This window comes from Bufo gargarizans, chromosome 9, assembly GCF_014858855.1.
Source record: "Bufo gargarizans isolate SCDJY-AF-19 chromosome 9, ASM1485885v1, whole genome shotgun sequence".
In the NCBI taxonomy this organism is placed as follows: Eukaryota; Metazoa; Chordata; class Amphibia; order Anura; family Bufonidae; genus Bufo; species Bufo gargarizans.
The window spans coordinates 116,182,498-116,195,485 of NC_058088.1; positions in this window are offsets into that span (position 1 = coordinate 116,182,498).

Genomic DNA, 12,988 nt, shown 5'->3' on the forward strand with positions numbered 1-12,988 from the left:
TCATCAGCGCATAGAAGATATACTATATTGGACTGTAGTATTCAGGTTAAATTGCAGTGTTGGAACTTTGTGATAAATAAGTGGGTTTTGGGTTGCAGTTTGGGCACTTGGTCTCCAAAAGGTTCGCCATCACTGCATTATAGAATATATCACCCCAGAGTATACAGTGACGTCACATTTATCGGTCTCATGACCAAGGCACAGCTCAGTTCCATTCAAGTCAATGGAGCTAATCTGCGATGCCAAGCACAGGCACTGTTGCTATACATTCGACATTGCTATGCTTTGTAAGCTGCAAGAAGACCACAGCACTCCCAGCAGCGCCATGGTGCCATGCTTTTTTTTTTACAGGATCGTTTTTTTCTTTACTTTTGATGGATCAGAAAAATAACGGTGATGTGAACTCAGCCTAAGGGTCCATTCACATGTCTGCAAAATGGGTCCACATCCATCCATTTTCAATGGGGCCGCAAAAGATGCGGACAGCAGACCGCGTGCTGTCCGCATCTGCACTTCCGTTCCACGTCCCAGCAAAAAAAAGAACATGTCCTATTCTTGTCCGCAGCCCTGGACAAGAAAGGCTTTTCTATCAATAGTGCAGGCCTTGTGTGGTCCCCACATGACCGGTGTCCGTGTTTTTCAGATCCGCAATTTGCGGACCGCAAAACAGTTGTGGACGTGTGAATTGGCCCTAACTAATGTAAAAAACGAGGAACCTCAACCTACCAACTAGATTCCAAAAAAGGAACAGGCAAATCCTGGAATAGAGGACCATAGCAGCAGCTGCTGGCCAAAGGAGTGGACTCTGGGCTGGGAATCTTCTTAAAATGTCCATAGTTTGCAAGTGACTGAGGCTCAGACACCAGGGAGGGCACAATACAACAGGCTCAGCAGGTGTGTGCTCCAACTTCCATTGCCTGCCAGAGCCACCAACAAATGGAGGACACAGAGCTGAATATAACTGGGGGCTGGCCTGGCTCTCTCACTCTGAGACAGCCTAGTAATGTAGTGACAGTATAGATTGAATCCCACTTTCAGTGTTTGAAGTAACTCTCTGTTTAGAACTTTGCCTCTCTCGTCACAGGCGCCCAGCATGCCACGAGGTGAAGAGAAAGCTGGCACTGGGACAATATTCCATTGAAGATGAAGAAGAGAGGGGCAGGTACGGCGGGAGCTTTTAGCTGCCACCTGATTGGAGGAGGTGTGCAGTGCCATAAGTCCCTCCCCCCTCACTCTCCTTTTCCCTGTTACTTCCAATCGGGGCCCAGCTGTTTTTATTGCAGCACTAGTGCTGCGTATACATATTATGTAATGGCACATTGATTACACACGATAACATTGTCATACCAACCATATTTTTCTGCACTGTAAGAGGCACCTAGGTTTTAGAGAAGGAAAATAAGAAAAATATTTTGAACCAAATGGTGTGCTAAAATATTTAATAAAATAATAATATTTCAACAACGTAAAGGTCAACAGCAACATTAATAAGCATTGTTAGGGAGATGACACACTTATGGAGAAACTGTGGACAACACAATGTTGTGGGGGATCTGTGGATGATGCACTGTTATGGAGAATTTGGATGACACACTGTTGAAGGGACATCTGTGGATGATGCACTGTTATGGGAGATCTGTGGATGACACACTGCTATGGGCTCCTTTTATATTTAGAGGGGACCCCTTCGATCAGCTGCCATACATGGCAGTTCTACAAACAGTTGTATATAGCTGGCACCTGAGCTTTAGTGTTGTATGCAGTCACTCACCGGAAAATCCAGAAGGGGCAGCAGAAAAAGCCTGCACGCCTTTGACTTACAAACAGGGACGTTCATGCTGAACTCCACCAGCTGAAGTGTGAGGTATCTGCGCGCTAAAGGCTGATAAGGGGCGTCTCCAGGTCACAATGTCACTTGTTACGGTAAACTGTATTATGGTATTGCCTTGATACCAATGATAAGCTGCCATAATTACCGATGTGCAGCACGGCCTATGATATGTATTGCTGCCTGTTACCGTATATTGCCAAGGCAGCTTCACACTATAAGATGCAAAGAAATGTTGGCCCCATTGCATCTTATAGTGCGAAAAATATGGTATGTACAGTAATTGAATGTTTGCATGTTTATTAAAAGGAAAATTCAAAAGTAGAATTATTTTGAGTACTGTTTAAAGCAGTGCTTCTCAAAATGTGAAGTGCCCCCTAGTTGTTGGTGAGATGCTGCTGGGGAGGTAGTTTTGCCACTGACTATTTATAATGATATGTAACAATTGTAACACAAATTGTTATACCCCTTTGGCGTTAGGTCACATTAGCACTGCTAGTGTACATTGAATTTTTAACTGTCAACCGGGTTGTCCACTGATACTTGTGTTTTTACCTGTGTCAGAATAGAATAACTTAAAGGGAGTTTCTGGGATTTAAATATTAATCACCTGTCCTCAGGATGGGACATCAATAACTGATTGGTGGGGGTCTAACTCCCTGCACCCCACTGATCAGCTGTTTGAAGGGGTGCACTGCTCAGGCAAACACATTGCCTCTTCATAGTATATCAACCACAGCACCATACATTGTATTGCAGCTTAATTCCATTCTGCACTACAGAAAGGCCATATGTCCAATGAAGATTATGTCACTGGCCTAGGAAGAGGCTGTAGCGCTCACCTGACAGCTGAATTGGACCCACGTTGCTTAGAAATTTATATACTGGAAAATCCCTTTAATAGGAATGCATTCTGATTCCTGCTGCTCCCATTCCCACACTTACCTGGTCCCCACTAGTATCTGCTTCCTGGTCCCTCTTGACACACAATAATACCCATTCATCCAACAACTGGCTGACATGGGTCACTGCTGTAAGCATTGGAATGGGAGCACCAAGGATCGGTGAGAAGAGCACCTCTTTTTTATTTTACATTATTCTGACCATTTGCAAAAATTTTGACTGGACAACCACTGTAAGTATGGACCTGTATTGCTGGACATATTAGCCCTCTTCCCCCAGCAAATAACTTTCAAATGGTGAACGACTGAAAAAAATGCTTATAGAAGACAATAAACAGCATAGAGGTCCACTAGGGGACATTGAGAAGAAAATGTAAGTACAGATGTTACTTGCTAGTGTTGTAACTGGCATTTACTAAGAGAAAAGGAAGCCAGTTTATATAGGAATAGACACATTTTTCAGTGTACTATGTTGTCAGGCTGTAAGCTGATTTCCACTAGTTTGTACATTAAAATAGCTATGAGGAATTGGAAATCTGCCCAGAGTAATGAATAGAGCTAGCTAAAGGGACATTTTTCTTTTATATATATTTTGCTCTCTAAATGCGTTTTAACCCTTTTATACAATTTATGATAAAAATATGGTTTGGAGCCATTTTCAAATACCAAAGACTCATTGAAACCCATGCCGCCGAGCTCTTTAAGAGTAAATGGACATCATAGATGGGGCCTCCTCTCAGGAGCCACTGCTATGAACTACAACAGGGTTCCACAATGCTAGAACATCTGCTGTCCTGGTAATCCAGCCCGTCCATGTATTGGCCATAAATATTTTTTTTTAAACTCGTTTTATTGAAGTATAACAAGTAAGGCAAGTTACATCAAGACAGTGCAGGGGTACAGTAAATCCCATGCAGGGGATACAATGACATCATGACATATCACAAGAGTTTTACATCCGATCTGTAGAAGAATCCATTCTCAGATAAGTATAAGGCTACTTTCACACTTGCGCTTGATCGGATCCGTTCTGAACGGATCCGATCATATTAATGCAGACGGAGGCTCCGTTCAGTACGGATCCGTCTGCATTAATAACTTAGGAAAATTCTAAGTGTGAAAGTAGCCTGAGCGGATCCGTTCAGACTTTCAATGTAAAGTCAATGGGGGACAGATCCTCTTGAAGATTGAGCCATATGGTGTCATCTTCAAGCGGATCCGTTCCCATTGACTTACATTGTAAGTCTGGACGGATCCGCACGCCTCCGCACGGCCAGGCGGACAGCTGAACGCTGCAAGCAGCATTCAGCTGTCCGCCTGGCCGTGCGGAGGCGAGCGGAGCGGAGGCTGAACGCCGCCAGACTGATGCAGTCTGAGCGGATCCGCATCCATTCAGACTGCATCAGGGCTGGACGGAAGCGTTCTGCTCCGCTCGTGAGCTCCTTCAAACGGAGCTCACGAGCGGACAGCAGAACGCTAGTGTGAAAGTAGCCTAAGAAAAGTACCAGTAGCAATGAGGCATAAGCTAGATCCCGGGTTCACGCAGCAGGCATATGGACAACGTCAGCCACGGAATACATGCATGCATTGTGTGCTGTTAAAGGAGATGAACACCACTCTCCCCACACCTTATGAAACTTTTGTGGGCATTTTCTGTGAATGAATACAATTTTCTCCATACTCACAGCGTGATTGACCAGTGATTTCCATTGACCCAGTGTGGGTGCTCTATCAGCCATCCACCTCAGAGCAATGGCTTTTCTAGCAAAGAATAAAGTCTCACTCAAGAATACCCTGTGATGGTGCCCCCAGGTTTCTTCATCTAATATTCCCAAAACACAGACTTTAGGGCAGAGCGGAACTGCAGTGGGGACCAAAGTTGTCAGCCCCTCTGTGACCGCTCTCAAGAAGCCCTGTAAATGCATGCAGTCCCACATGAGATGCCAGAAGTCAGCATTGTCCTGTAAACACCTGTGGCACCTATTGTGAGGTAGTCTGCCCACTTTGTGCAGTCTAGTGGGCGTGAGGTAACTTCTGTGCAAAATAAACAGCTGAATCAGCCTATTATTAATTCATAGGGAAACTTTTACCGGAGCCATCAGGGCTTCATTCCAGTCATCTGCCGTCAGAGAAGGTATGGAATTTTTCTACTTTTCCTCGACAGCTTGAGGGTTCATCAGCATTCGGTTATTGAGCAGATGTGTATAGAGCACAGAGATGATACCCCTCGGGCCCTGTGATCTTAGAACACCTATTAAAGGGTATTTTGAAACTTTCTGGCCTCACCGCCCCAAATTGAGCCCTTAACGCATGCCTCAGCTGCAGATATCTAACGAAAAAATTACGAGGTAACCCAAACTTCTCCTGCATCTGCCAAAAGGAACAAAGAGTACCCCAACATATAGGTCTCTCAAGATAAGAACCCCTTGGGACTTCTACAGATTCCCTCCCTCTAGTTCTTTCAGATGAACAAACATGGGGTTGTCCCATATCGGTATATCATCCAGAAGATCCTTAAATGATTGCATCTTGGCAGCACTCCACACCTGGTGGGCCACTTTATGGATAGGAAGCAAGCACGTAGAAACAGACCGTGACCCTTCTAACAGTGGCTACAGAGAGGACATTCTCAGATATTCCCTTAGATAGTATTCCGCATTAAGCAGTTCTGGCGTTAGGACCCAGGAAGCTAATAATTTCAATTGGCCAGCTAGATAATACAAGAAGAAATCAGGCAAGGCCGCTCCACCCTCTAGCTTAGATCTTTGCAGGACTTTAAGGGAAAGCTTCCTTCTGGACTCCCCCCAAATGAAGCTAGCTACCAATGAATGAATGCGACCAAAGAATCCCTGTGATATCGGTGTGCATGCATGTGCCAGGAGATATAGCCCTTTGGGTAATAGAATAATTTTGACCAGATTTAGTCTCCCCATAGTTAATAGCGGTAGGGATTTCCATGTTCTGAATTTATCAGCAAACAGGGATTCCAAGGGCGCTATATTTAAGGAGTACGCCAATTGGGGATCCCTGGTGATCAGAATTCCCAGATACTTAAAGCATTCTACAACCGGTAAATTGCAGTATTGCGAGGGACACGTGTGCACCCACAGGGGCATAGGTGCTGATTTCATCCAGTTTATATGTACACCCGAGTACTCTCCAAACCTTTCTATTATATCAATCGCCCTGGGGAGCGTAGTGTCAGGTTCATCCATAAAGAGAAGGAGATCATCCGCATATAATCCAACTTTATCTGTTCTATCTCCCATGCTCACTCCTCAAAAAACCGGGTCCTGTCTGATTCTTAGGGCAAGATGTTCTATCGCTATGGCAAACAGCAGCGGCGACAGGGGGCACCCATGCCTTGTGCCTCTGTGAAGCTCAAAAGACTCTGAGAGTGATCCATTCACCAGTATGTTTGCTTTGGGAAGCCGGTATAGTATCTCCACCCACCTGATAAACTTAGGGCCAAATCCAAAGTTCTGCAGCACTTCTAGCAAATACATCCATTCCACTGAGTCAAAAGCTTTGGCTGTATCCAGCAATGCCAGAGCCCAGTGCTTATCTCCTGCCACCCCTATCTGCGCGATGACCTGTGGTCTCCTAATGTTATCAGACGTCGACCTGCCCGGTATAAAACCTGACTGATCTTTATGTACTATAGTGGTGATTACCTTGTTCAATCTAGTAGACAGCAGTCTTGTGAGTATTTTATAGTCTAGATTCAGAAGCGAGATCGGTCTATAAGACCCACACTCCAAAGTGTCTTTATCTGGCTTCAGGATCACCACTATAGTAGCATCATACATAAATGCTGATAGCCTGTGTCTTTGCTGAGTGGCTAGATATAGTTTAAGAAGTTGGGGCCCTAGTACATCAACATATTTAGAGTATACTTCTACCGGAATACCGTCCGGGCCAGGCGCTTTGCCAGCTGGCAGCTCCTATATTGCCATTTGAATTTCCTCTAATGAAATATCAGCCTCCAGCAGACTCCTGTCCTCATCACTAAGCTGAGGGTGTGCTACCTGCGCTAAATAGGATCCCAGCTCTTGGGGCGTGTAATGAGCTGCAGACTTATAGAGCTCTTGGTAAAAAATTTTGAAGCATCCTAGTATCTCGCTAACTGATTCTAACACCAGACCCTCAGAGTTCTTTATTCTAATAACCGGGGAAGATAAACTATTATTGCGTACAATGTGAGCAAGCAGTTTACCCGCCTGATTTCCCGACTCAAAGGATTGCTGTTTTAAAAAGAATAATTTACGCTCACTCTTTTCCTTGAGATGCATTATGTAGAGCCTACCCTTAAGCATCCAGTCCTGCCTATCCACCTCAGAGGGAACCAGTGGCGCACCTACAGGGGTGGTCCAGCGGGTCTGGACCCCCCCTAGAACAACCAACAATGCATTTTTTTTTTATCCTTCAGGGCCGCACCGCCGATCACCACAGGCGCGGCCCTGGATGTAATTCCAGAAGCGGTGTGGGGTGTCGGGGGGGGGGGGGGGGGGGGGCAGTAGGAGATGAGCTCTTCCATTGTGGAAGCACTCATCTCCATATCCATCTGTATCGCCGTCCTCAAGACAGCGATACAGATGGCTGTGCTGCGGCAGGGCAGGGAGAGGTGTGTCCCTCCCCTGTACTTCTAATAGGCTGCAGGCACTAATGCCTGCAGCCTATCAGAGGCCGACTCAGGCGGCGCGATGGCGTCATCATCGCGCTGCCCGAGCCGGGCACCACACAGCAGGGACACAGGCCGGAAGAGGCCTGCATCACATCGCTGCTGATGGAGACAAGTATCTGTTTTTTGTTTTATTTTTGTTTTTTTGGGAGGGGGGAGCTGGCATCTGACACTTCTTACAGCCCCATTTTTTTGGGGGTGGCACTTCTTACTGGCACATTATGGGGGGGGGCACCATGGGGGAGAGGAGCACTATGGGGGCTCTAAAGGTTTTTTTTTTTTTTTACACACTATGGGGGGGGGGACTATAGGGGAGAGGAGCACTATGGGGCATCTCGTGGCACTAGTGGGCACTATAGGGGCATTATTTGGGGGGCACCATGGGGGAGAGGAGCACTATGGGAGCTCTAAAGGGGCTTTTTTCTTTTTTTACACATTATGGAGGGCACTATAGGGGAGAACAGCACTATGGGGGCTCTAAAGGGTCTTTTTTTCTTTTTTTACACATTATGGGGGGCACTATAGGGGAGAACGGCACTATGGGGCATCTAGTGGCACTATAGGGGCATTATTTGGTGGGCACCATGGGGGAGAGGAGCACTATGGGGGCTTTTTTAAAAAAAATTTACACATTATGGGGGGCACTATAGGGGAGAACGGCACTAGGGGGCATCTGGTGGCACTATAGGGGCATTATCTGGGGAAACTATGGGGAAGTGGGGGTTCTAAAGGGGCCTTTTTTTAGTGGCATCTGGTGGCACTAAGGGGGCATTTTTTACTGGCACATTATGGGAGGCACTATGGAGGAGTGGAGCACTATTGGGGCATATGGTGGCACTTCAAAGGGGCATTTTTTACTGGCACATTATGGGGGGGCCATGGGGGAGAGGAGCACTATGGGGGCATCTGGGGGGTCTAAAGGGGCTTTTTTTTATTAACACATTATGGGGGCACTATAGGGGAGAATGGCACTATGGGGCATCTGGTGGCATTATTTGGGGGCACTATGGGGAACTGGGGGCTCTAAAGGGGCCTTTATTCCTGACACATTATGGGGGGCACTATGGCATTTGGTGGCACTAAGGGGGCATTATTTACTGGCACATTATGGGAGGCACTATAGGGGAGAGGGGCACTATGGGGCATTATTTGGGGGCACTATGGGGGAGAGGAGCACTATTGGGGCATATGGTGGCACTTAGAAGGGGCATTTTTTACTGGCATATTATGGGGACACTATGGGGAAGGGGGAGAGGAGCACTATGAGGGCATTTACTGGGGCACTATATAGGGGTATTTTATACTGGCATACATTATAGGGACATTAGCTCAACAGCGGGCACTAAGTGGAGGTATTTCATGTACGGTCATATTGTAGGGAGAATTATTAATACTAGGAGGTATTATGCGGAGCTTTGCTACTACTGGGGGGCTATGAGGAACATGATTACTAGTATGGGCACTATAGGGGCATTATTACTACTAAGTGTGCTCTGGCAGAGAATTATTTCTATTTTGGGGAGCCCTGTTACTTTGGGGGGCACCCTGCCACAGTATCAGCTTAGCACAATAATTTTTGGGGGACATTATCTTTATACTATTAGTGTCTAGGCGCAGTTATTTTTTAGAGCACTGTGTGTCAATAATTGTTGAAGGGGGCACTATCTGTGTGGCAGTAGTATTTCCAGAGGGACTGTTTCTGCAGTATAGTATTGGGGGTGGCAGGAAAGGGTGTTCAGAAGATGTGAAGATGATGAAAATGTGGGAAACTAATGTCTGTTTGTCAATCTCTGCAGAGACGGGATATGGCTAATAATTCATCATGAGGATGATAAAGAAAGAGAATGTCTACAACAAAGGTGACATCACTGGATGTAAGAGGTATGGCGCGCTATGTAGGAGAGGAGATGTTCCGGCTCCTCCCCCTGCCATTTGCAGGAGGAGGATTCAGAGCTGGGTGAGGACAGCCAAGGGGGGCAGCAGGCCACGGGCAGGTGGCAGATGGTGGGGGGAACCACAAGCCCTGAGCAGGATATGGGGAGGAAGGAGAGCGGAGGAGCTTTCTGGCTGTAGCCTGCTGTTTATTGTATAATGTGAAGCAGGCAGTGCAGCCAGGGCAGGCCTCCCCTCTCCGTATGATGTGTATAGACAGGCCGCAACTATAGAATGTCAGCTGTACAGTGTTTGTTGGGAGTGGCCTATTATATGTAGGAGGGGCTTTTAATAATGGGCGGGGTCACAAAAATTGCACGCCACATTGTTCTGTTCCTGCAGGGCTTTTAGAATTGCCAAGTAAAAGAATCAGTGCAACACACTACACCCCTTCCCTGCATTTTTAAATATAAAGGGGGCTTTGAAAAATTGAATTAGCACAGTGCACTACACATGCCACATTTTTTTGTCTTTCGGACCCCCCCTAGACAAAATTCCTGGGTGCTCCTCTGGAGGGAACAGCCCTGAATGAGTTCTCTGCCTCCTTGCAATTAGCATGAAGCTCCAGCTCTTTACGTGCAGAGTCTTTTGATATAGGAGATGGATGATTTGAGACATCCTCTCGAGTAAGCTTTCAATGTCTCCCAGAGTAGCAATTCATCCGTCATCTTATCCTGCACCTCCAGAAATAGCTGAAACTGATCAGGGATTCTATCATTCATGGTCATAAGGGACAACCAGAATGGATGAACGCGCATCTTGACACTCTGTTTGACACTATCCTGAAGTCTAATTTGAGCAAAAACCGGTGCATGATCCGAAGGTCCTTGCGATCCATACCTAATATCTTTGAGATCTGTGTATACCGCGGCGCTGCCCAGAAGGTAATCAATCCTGGACAATGCCCCTCTAGCTGGAGTGAAACAGGAGTACTCCCTCTGAAGTGGATCCCTTAGTCTCCACAAATCCAACCACCCCAGTTCTTTAATCATTCTAGACAGGTTAGTGGCATGCTGAGTGTAGTCACTTCCTCTCCCCACTGAGTGAAATCTATCCATGTCTTCATGCATCACAAGATTAAAATCTCCCATGCAGAGAAATTTGGCATTGGGGTATTGTGCAGCGAAGCTCATCATCACCTGGAATATGGTTATAGTGGCGGGGGGAGGGGGATTATATATATTGACCACAACATACAGAGCATGTATACAATTATAGCCACCCTTCTGGAGTGCGTAGAGCCATATGCGTTCAGAGACCACTGTACCCATGGCTTCTGAATTCTATTTCCCATTTCTGGCGTCAGATGAGTTTCCTGCAATACCAATATGTGAGGATTATACTGTCGGAGATAAGGGAATCTAGCAATCCTTTTTCTAGGGCTGCCCAAACCTCTTACATTCCATGAAACAACATTTAAATCTGCCATCGGTAAACAAAAAGCTTATTCTATAGATACTGCAGCATCCCCTTTTCAGGAGAGCGAGGGCCCTCGCTAACTGTAGAGTAACAGATAAATGAATGAACCTGTAAGTGATGGCATTAATGCCATCCTGTAATGTGGCTGAGTTACCGGAGACCTGCTTAGTGTAATATGATGTTAAATCTATGCAGGTGTCTGCTCGGCCCGCCACAATGGGATAGTATTGCATACTGCGTGCACATATATTAATTAGACACAGGAGAATAGAGAGAGAGGAAGGAGGGGGAGGGATGAGGCAATGAGGGGAAGTATAGAGGAGTAATGGCGCCTTCGCCAACATAACAAAATGTGGTCCCATTCGCTCAACCACTGTGCTAGCATAAAATGAGGGGATGTCTCCCATTGATGTTAAAAGTCATCGGAACACATCTAGCAGAGGAGCATATCAGTATGAACAGGATACTTGCGGCATCTTTGGAGGCAACAACATCAGCGAGGCCCTGGCCGACTCGGCCTCTTGAGAGCCATTCCTCTGCCTCCTTGGGATCAACGAAAAAGACAGTCTTCTCTCCATCTATCACCCGTAGACGTGCCAGATAGCCCATGGAGTATTGTAGATTCAAATCACGTAGCCGACGCTTGACGGAGATGAAGGTGGCTCTTTTCTTCTGCAGCTCAGCTGAAAAGTCAGGGAACAGCGATACACTCGCACTTTCATGTTTGATATCCCACTTATTCCTTGCTTGACTCAAGATGAGAGCTCTGTCTTTCCAATTAAGCATTCACGCCAGTAGGGGCCTTGGGGAGCTCCTGGAGGGTGAGGCCTAGCAGGGACCCGGTGCACTCTTTCAACAGCGTAGGCGCCTGAAAATGGCGCTTCAGGAAATTGTGCCTTGAACCAAAGTTCCAGGAAAGTAGCCGGATCCGAGCCCTCCACTCTCTCTGGCAGTCCCAGGATCCTGATGTTATTACGTCTGGCTCTATTTTCAAGATCATCACACTTTTGTTGCCATAAATTCACAGACCTCTCAACATCATTCACTCTGCTTACAAGCGGTCTTATGAGGTCTTCTAGAGCCGAGACCCTGTCTTCTGTGTGACGCACTCGCTCCCTGAGCTGTTGCACATCTTGTCTCAGCAGGCCCAGATCCACCTTCTCTTCCTCTATTTTACAGGTAAGTGATGTCTGACAAGTGGAAATCGCAGCCAGGAGCTGATGAGAGACAGTCTTTAGGGTTACCTCTGGCTCCCCTGAGCCTTCCGCCTCTGTCTGCTGCGCTGCTTGTTCTCGCGTGACTGCCGCCTGCGGTGTAACAGGGGCGCCGGTGCCATTTTGAGCCTCCTACATCCCATACTCTTTCAGCTTTTCAGCAGCCGATTGCGCTTTGCTGGCGCCCATTGTCACCCTCCCAGGCCTTCTCTTTCTCCTCTGCACTTGCCACTCAGTGTCTGGAGCGGCCAGTATGTCAGGATGCTGCAGGATTCAGTATGGGGCTCGGAGCAGGCTTCAAGTGCGTGCGCTCATGTCGGCAGTTGGCCACGCCCCCCCCCCATTGGCCATTAAGTGTAATGCTCACTATGTTATATTTAATTTCCCCTGATGTAGCATGTAAGGGCAGTCTGAGCAAATCGAGTGTGGACTATGTTTAGGGAGCATTCACACTGTCCATGTGCTGTCCACGTCCATATGTCTGTTCTGACAAAGACAGAACATGTCCTATATTTTTCCATAGCATGCATATCCCATTAAAGTCAATGGGTATGTAAAAAATGCAGATACGACACAAAATGTCAGTGTTTATTCACACAAAGGGCAAAAGAAAAATGACTTATTACAGTCTTGGTGTTAATTCACACAATGAAAAGTCCATATAACAGACACGTAACCTTTCTAGCCATTTTATGCCCGGCAGTTCACAGCAGGTTTTAGGGGGCCTGTTTCCCAGCGTGCAGCCCTCATGCGGCTCTCAGCCTTCCAGCACAGCACCATGCTTCAGATTCCAAAACAGAGACTCAGATTCTGAGCTTAGCTGCCTATTTAAAGGACTGACAGGTGCTGCCAAAACTCGGAACGGCACTTAAACTCTGGTCCAGTATTTGATCTCACCTGGCTGGAAATTGGCCCATCCGCCCATGTTGGGAGGAAAATACCTGCCTTTCCAAACAAAACCCCTTGCTATGTCACAATTCCTAAAGGCTGTACGTCCCCTCATGAACTCCAT